The following is a 7,526-nucleotide window of genomic DNA, read 5'->3' as shown; positions in this document are numbered from 1 at the left end:
AACAGGAAGAAGCAGCGTTCAGTTTCTATGCTCCTCATATCTGGAACAATCTCCCAGAACCCTGCAGAGCCGCTGCTACTCTCAGTTATTTTAAGTCAAGGCTGAAGACCTTTCTTTTTGATGCCTTTCTTTAAATGGTTGTTCATTTCTTTAATGTTTAATTTCTTACACTGCACTGTTATGTTTATTCTTGTGTTTTATCAGTTTTTATGTAAAGCACTTTGAATTGCCCTGTTGCTGAAATGTGCTATACAAATAAAGCTGCCTTGCCTTCCTTCCTTCTTCTTTGTTAGTGGAGCCGCTTCTGATTGTTTACGTGTGAGTCAAATTATCTATCAGGAATATTTCCCCCCAAAAGAGAAGTCTTCACAGTAATCATTTGCCTTTAATCCACACTAAATTGATGTTCCATGTCTCCCTGTATCCATTTTTGTATTGTTTTTGGAAACTAGACTTCAAAACAGATTTTTACCTCATCGTGAGTTTAATAACACACAGCTTGGAAGTGTCACTGTCAGACGATGGCTTGCATCTCGCTCTTTTGAAAACTCTGGGTCTCAGCTAAGAACAGGGGTACATGAACAGTAGGAGTGCAATCCAAAACATTTCAAGGATTTGTCTGGGAGCTGTGTTATCACAGTGGTCCTGCATATAGACAGCATTGCCTTCTCCTGTTAGTGTGACTCGCACACTAACAAGCTGATATAGAAAATATTTCTCTTTATTTAACTGTTCAGCTCCCTTAGATTCTAGTTTGTATTTGCAAACTATATCATAGTGGACAGCAATCAAAGTCAAAACTTATCCACAAGTTTTCGAGTTGAGTCCCAAAACGAGACAGTCAAGTTAAACTGTTTGGAAAATAGGTCTCGCTTTAAAATGAGAAGACCCACTCTAATGCCTGTCCATTAAATGTAAGCAGCCAGTTAGGCTACCTTAGCTTAGTGCAAAGAATGGAAGCAAAGGGAAACAGCTAGCCTGACTCTGTCCTAAAGTAAGAAAATGTGCCTACCACCACAACCTAGAAAGCTTGTTTTCACCTGGTTTTAAAATCCGAACCCAAGTGGACAACTCTAAGCGTTAGTTAACTTCTGAAGCGCTCCCGGTGTGGTATGAGCCACCGTGGAAGACAAAACAAAACCAACACTTAAAAAACCTTCTAGCAAGCCAATTACCAGAGATATTTTGGCATCGTCTTCCATCGCAAGAAGTGTCGCCTCATTTTTGACGTCTGACAAAAGAGATAACGGCACACACACATGCCTAAAACTCTGTATTCCCTGTCGTACGACAACACACAAACAGTGTTTCTTAAAGTCTTCTGGCAAGTGTTTCCAAAAACTTCCTTTAGAGTGACCTAAAGTGCTTTTTTTGTGGCCAAAATGCATCAAAAAAATCTATGTTTAAAAAAAACGTGTGGACTAGGCCACAGTCAATGAAAACTGTCAGCCAGTGCTGTCATGAAAACTGCTAAACAGTGTTTACAGTATTAAAGGTAACAGAAACTCAAATGATTCGTAGTGAAATGTTCATCACTTCCTGGACACCTCAGCTGATACAGCATCCAATACTGCAGAGGTTGTTTGGTGACCTCTCATTAGCATGCGTAACAGACTGACCTAACCTTTCTGTAATCTCTTTGCCCAAATGACGGGCACATCCATTATTGAGCCATTAATTATTGGCTCAAACAGATGTCAGTCAAGTGAGACGGACACTTTGACCTTGATGAATAACACAGAGCTATAAACACACAGCAATTGTGTCTGAGCGTCCGGCCATGAGCACTCGTGTGTGAACACATTTGAAAGGTGCTATAAATTTCAAGGACAGGGAGCTAGTAAAAGGAGATGTTCCATGACAATATATCAGCCTGTATGATGGTGTAAATACTTACACCGCTCCATTTCACTTCAAGGAACTAAATAAGAATCTCAGTAAAATACATTAACACAATTAATTTGGGCCATATGGAGGGAATGTATCTGTAAAAGTTCTATGAGTACTATAGACTATATACTAAAGAGTGCAAGGTCGTGGTGGCTGGAAGATCACAATCTCTTAATATAACCTTCCTGAAGCCCTACAGAGTGAAAGCTCAGCTAAGAGAGTGATTTTATCTTCTGCTCAGGCTTATTGAGCTTATTTCAGTCAGTTCAGTTGGCACAGAGCTGTGCTAAAGCTTTCAGAGATCAGGCTTTTAATTCCCTCAGGGGCTCCCAACGATGTATTCTCATTTATCATAGTTGTGGTGCTTTGGATAAGAGTGTCCTATTTATGTAAGGTAGATATTCTAAAGTTATGGTAGTTTATTTTGACTCAATTCCACATATACATCATCCTACTACCGGAAGTATTCACTAGAGAACTGAATGTGTATCAATCCACCGCTAAATATAGTCCCTAACAACTACACACTTCACTTCTGTTGGTTAGACCAAAATGAAAAACTAAACTTTCAGTGTTTTTGGGGAAATCTTCAGTCGTCCAGGTCACGGTGTATTCAAAAGGCTCATAATGTTGGCGATGTGGTGTTAGCAGTCTGAACCGAATAGAAGTAAAAACTGGAAACATCCCATGGGACAGATAAAACTGGATGAGTTGAATTAATTCTGGCTCCATTTTCCTATCCACTGCGAATCTTGACTATCTAGACTAGATTTTCAGACTAGTGACTGATCAATCACAAACTTACTCATTCACATTTGGCAAGAGTCTCTCCAATGGGGAGCTTTTCAGTTGTTTCCCCTGACAGCCAGGCACCACCCACAGGGATGGAAACAATGGCAGCGCCACTTTAGACCTGCAGATTCAGATTTGCATAGTTCTCTTTTCAGAACCAGGTTATTTGAACATTTCACATACAATTTACTTTACCAACCTAGCTCTGGGGAGTCATTCCCCGGAGTCCTTGTGTTCTTTACCCCCCAGCACGTTTCCTTGGATCAGTGAGGCTCCAAAATCATGGATGCAGCTGTCGCTGTGGTCCCGCTACACGTCCTGTGATGCCCTGCTACATCCTGCAGCGCCATGTCATGCAGCACAGTACCCTGCTATGTCATGAACTATTTCCACTGTTCCATTATCTTTTATTGTGATATTGTGTTATTGCCACTCTTCATTTCAACCTCAACCGGCCCACCAGACACTGCCTACCAAGAGCCTGGGTCTGTCCCAGGTTTCTTCCTAAAAGGAAGTTTTTCCTCGCCACTGTTGCACTGTTGCGGGCTCTGGAGGGAACTACTTGAACCGTTGAGTCTTGTAAATTGTGGTCTAGACCTACTCTGTCTGTTAAGAGTCTCGAGGTAACTCTTGTTATGAATTGATACTATAAATAAAATTTAATTTAATTAAAACACAATTTGGTGTTTTGGTGCATGACAATAAACATACAGTGGGAGAGAGAAAAACTGCAAAAGAGAAGAATCATAAATAAAAAAATGATAAACGTTTAAAGTGAGAAATGTGTAATATATGTTTTAAAATAAATTGTGTGTTAACAAAACACAGTGTGTCAGTGGGGGTCCTGGGTATTGCTGTTTTTGTAGCTACTAGTAAGGGAATCAAATAGAAGATAGCTGAGACAATCGTAGATTTTTTTATTTTGTGCACATATATATGTTTCTTATATAAAAAATGATTGATGTATTTTAAATAGTCTGTGAGTTATGAAGAAACTGTTCTCCCCTGTCAAATGACAACAAGTAGCTACAACAACAAAGCCTTGTTTTAAAATGTTATTTTTCTACCTGTGCACATTACACCTCATTACCTGTTTGCTGTCAAGGGTTGAGCCACCTATAGACTGTTAATATAAATGGACAGAGCATGTGTGATGTCACCCATTGGTTTGTGGAGATCTGCCATGAGGTGTCGAGTTTGCCACGAGCTCAGCAACATAGACAGTTAAAGAAAGGGACCAACAGATCCCGTTGCTCTGGACGGAGACCAGTGGAGGTTTTCCGGTGAGAGCTGAGCGTTACTGCGCAGCCTCCAACTGAGCTTGATGACGTAGATTTGACGCGAGTAACCTTTCTGAAACTCTTCTGGTAGCTGTGCCAAGAGAAATCTCAATCATTCTGAATCTTGCAGAGACGGAGAGCATAGATACATGTTAGAAGATAACATGGGCACAGGCTAATTTTTGCTAACTAAAATGCTAGTCAACATCAGTAATAAAACCTAACAATGTCTGCTACGGAGTCACAACGTGAGGTATAAGGTAATGGAGCCTTTTATACATTGTTGTGTTTCTTTAGAAATTAACAATGGACAACTAAAGTTTTTTAACGCTTCAGATGTAGCATTATTCGCTGTCAAAGTGGCGCCAAAATGAATGGCAGTCAATGGAATGCTAACAGCAGGTGAGGTCTTGGTAGCATTAAAATGGCTCAAGTGAGAAGTTGGTCCCTTTCTCACAGACTTCTACAGAAAGCAACCTCCTTTTGCAGCCGCACGTGTCGCCCCCTGCTGTACTCCAGAAAGAATGCAGGTTTAAAGTACTTCTGCATTTGTGGGAAATTGCAGCACTTCGACGAACCGGATGCTTGTGTCCATTAATATTAACAGTCTATGTAGCCACCGGAGAGTCTGGGTGGATTATAGATAAGCATCAGCCACATAGTGAAATAAACCACAGAAGCTTATGAGTTAGGGCTGCTATGGTTTGTCGCTGTGGCAACTGCTCCCTCGGGCCCTTCTTCAGCCTGCAGGGCATACATGGATGAAATATATCAAAGCCTGGAGCTCAGGAAGTAAAAGTTTGCAGGAGTGTCCCCCTCCCTCCCAATGTGGAACACTGCACATCTTAACATCACAATCACATTTTTCAGCTGGCCAACTTATCACGGTAATGAAGCTGTCACCATAGCAACGCCTCAGGGTTACCGGTGACAGCCAGGACAGGTGACGCATGCGGCCGGGTATGGAGATCACAGCTGGAAACAGCCGTGACTTTCAGGACGTCTAACTCCATGTTTAGCCGTGACATGTCAAATGCAGGCAGCCAAACGGCACTTCGATTGTACCTGTCTGCTGTTAAGTGACAGTGAAAAAGTTTGTTGTCAACCTAAATTAGAAATAATTTCACATTTGCACATTTATGCCTTGCTATACTATATGATATTTGGCACTGGGTTTGGAATGAGTGATATGTGATAAGTTCAGTGTCAACACCACATCAAGGATCACTTAGAACTGACGTTGTATGCAAAACTAGACGAAAGCATGCCAAATTCTTGGCTATATTAACATAGCCAACAATTTATTAGATGACAGATTTCCCGGGGACTTGGCATGAAGTGGACACATTTTTCTCCACCTTGTTTTCTTATTTTCTGTCAATTCATGATACTTTTGCTTTATCAGTGCAGGAAATGCATGTGCATTCAGGTCATCTATAGCGCTAGGACTGTGCATATTGCAAATTATACCAATAGAAACATGCTCTTTGAGATATTTCCTAATAACTAAGTTCATTTTGTTTCAATTGAACTACACTGTGTAAAATGTACAAATTTTTGCAGGTATTTCTTATCTCTCTCCCGCTTTCAGTTTGCTCAGATTTGACATTCAATGCAGCTGGTGATGAAATTGATGTGCTGTGAAAAGTGGATATCAATCCAGCAGGTCAACCTTTTAAGTCCAAATGCATCAGTTTTGTAAGAGGGTGGATGAGGGATGTTATTTTGTGGTATTTTCGTGCTATTTTTGCAAACAGACCTGTTTTTTTTCCAGAGGTGGTTGCACTGTTGGGAGTAGTGCAGCCTACAGTTACAGTGCACTGCTGCACCCTCATGGCAACCTGAGTGAAATGCAGTTACAAGTATTGAGCTTTAACGTTCTATAAAGCCAGTTGTGAGGAGTTTAGCATACATGGTTTGGAAGAGCAATTGCAAGTGTAGTTTCGTTATATTTTGGGAGTGCAGTGGCTTGCATAAGTTTACACACCCAGGCAAAAGTTGAATAAAAAGAGGAATAAAAAAACCTTCTTTTGGGAATTGATCGTAATGCCTTAATTCAAAACAAAAATAGGAGTAGTAAATGTAGTAAAATCCAACCTTTTAAGGACACCAATTTTCTTTGTGAGGGAATAATGTATTGTAAATAATAAATATTCTTCCTGAAAATACAGTGGGCATAACTATACACACCCCTATGATAAATTACCATAGAAGCAGGCATGTTTTTATTTTTAAAGGCCAGTTATTTCATGGATCTAGGATACTATGCATCCTGACAGAGTTCCCTTGGCCTTTGAAATTAGTCATTAGATACTACAAAACCCTTTGCCATACCTAGAGACAGGCATGGGGACCTTTCCATAAGATCATCTCTCAGTGGTGTGTATACTCATGCCCCCTGTATTTTAAGGAAGAAAATGTATTTATTTATGATACATTGTTCATTCACAAAAAAATTGGTGTCCTTAAAGGTTGGATTTTCAATTTTCTTTTTTAAATAAGACATTAAAATCATTTTACAAAAGACATTTATTTTATTCCTCTTTTTAATCAACTTTAACATGGGTGTGTAAACTTAAGCCAGCCACTGTATATGTCTGCCTGATTTAAAAGCCTTATGGGTGGAGTCTGTCACATAATGTGATGCTTTAGCACCATGCAGGCTAAATGAATCAAGTCAGAACATGCAGGAAGAAATCTGCCCAAACAGTGTGTTGTCAATTACAACTTGTCTATCACCAGAATTATACTTAATCATACTTAAATGCACCTGCCTGGAGGACCGTTTAGGTAGGCCAGAAACAAACTTTGTGTCTCACGTGTCTCTTTATTGATTGACCCAGGTGTGTGTTTTTTTTCACAACACAGGTTCTTCTGATAACATTAACGATGCCTCTACTCCAGTGAGTAAGCCATGAAAGTGTGAAAGTGAGTCAGCATGTACAATACCAGGACCCTGAGACTCATACACGTGGGTGAATATTTTCATAAACGGAAATTTAAACCTCTCCAGTTTCAAAATTAACCTTGTGCACACCTGTCAGTTTTCAGAAAAGTTGGATGTGTGCCGTCAATGCCGTCAAGAGCATGTCAAACCTGTAGGTGGCAGTGTAAGGAGAAGCTCAAGCTCACGTTAGCCAATCAGAATCCAGAAAATAGCAACCACAGCAACAAATCTCAGAGGCTATTTCTCCGTTTGTGTTTAAACGAAGGTTACAAATAAAGGAAAATGTCTCAGTTTGTCAAAATAACCATGAATGTGTAAACAAGGCCTGAAGAATCTAAGTACAATTCAGCAGTTATTTCTGTTCAACTGTGCTTTTCCCACTGGGAAATGGCAAAATGTCTTCCATTTGCAAAATGCCTATCACAGCATATGAAGAAATAAACTTTGTGAAATTAACAAAACCAGACTAATTGAAATAAATGAATGATGTGCTAAATACAATTACAATGGGGTTTGAAAGTTTGGGCACCCCTGGTAAAAACTAGTATTAATGTGCATAAAGAAGCCAAGAAAAGATGGAAAAATCTCCAAAAGGCATCAAATGACAGATTAGACAT

The sequence above is a fragment of the Etheostoma cragini genome, chromosome 6 (genome assembly GCF_013103735.1).
Source record: "Etheostoma cragini isolate CJK2018 chromosome 6, CSU_Ecrag_1.0, whole genome shotgun sequence".
Classification (NCBI taxonomy): Eukaryota; Metazoa; Chordata; class Actinopteri; order Perciformes; family Percidae; genus Etheostoma; species Etheostoma cragini.
Note: the sequence above shows the minus strand (reverse complement) of the source record.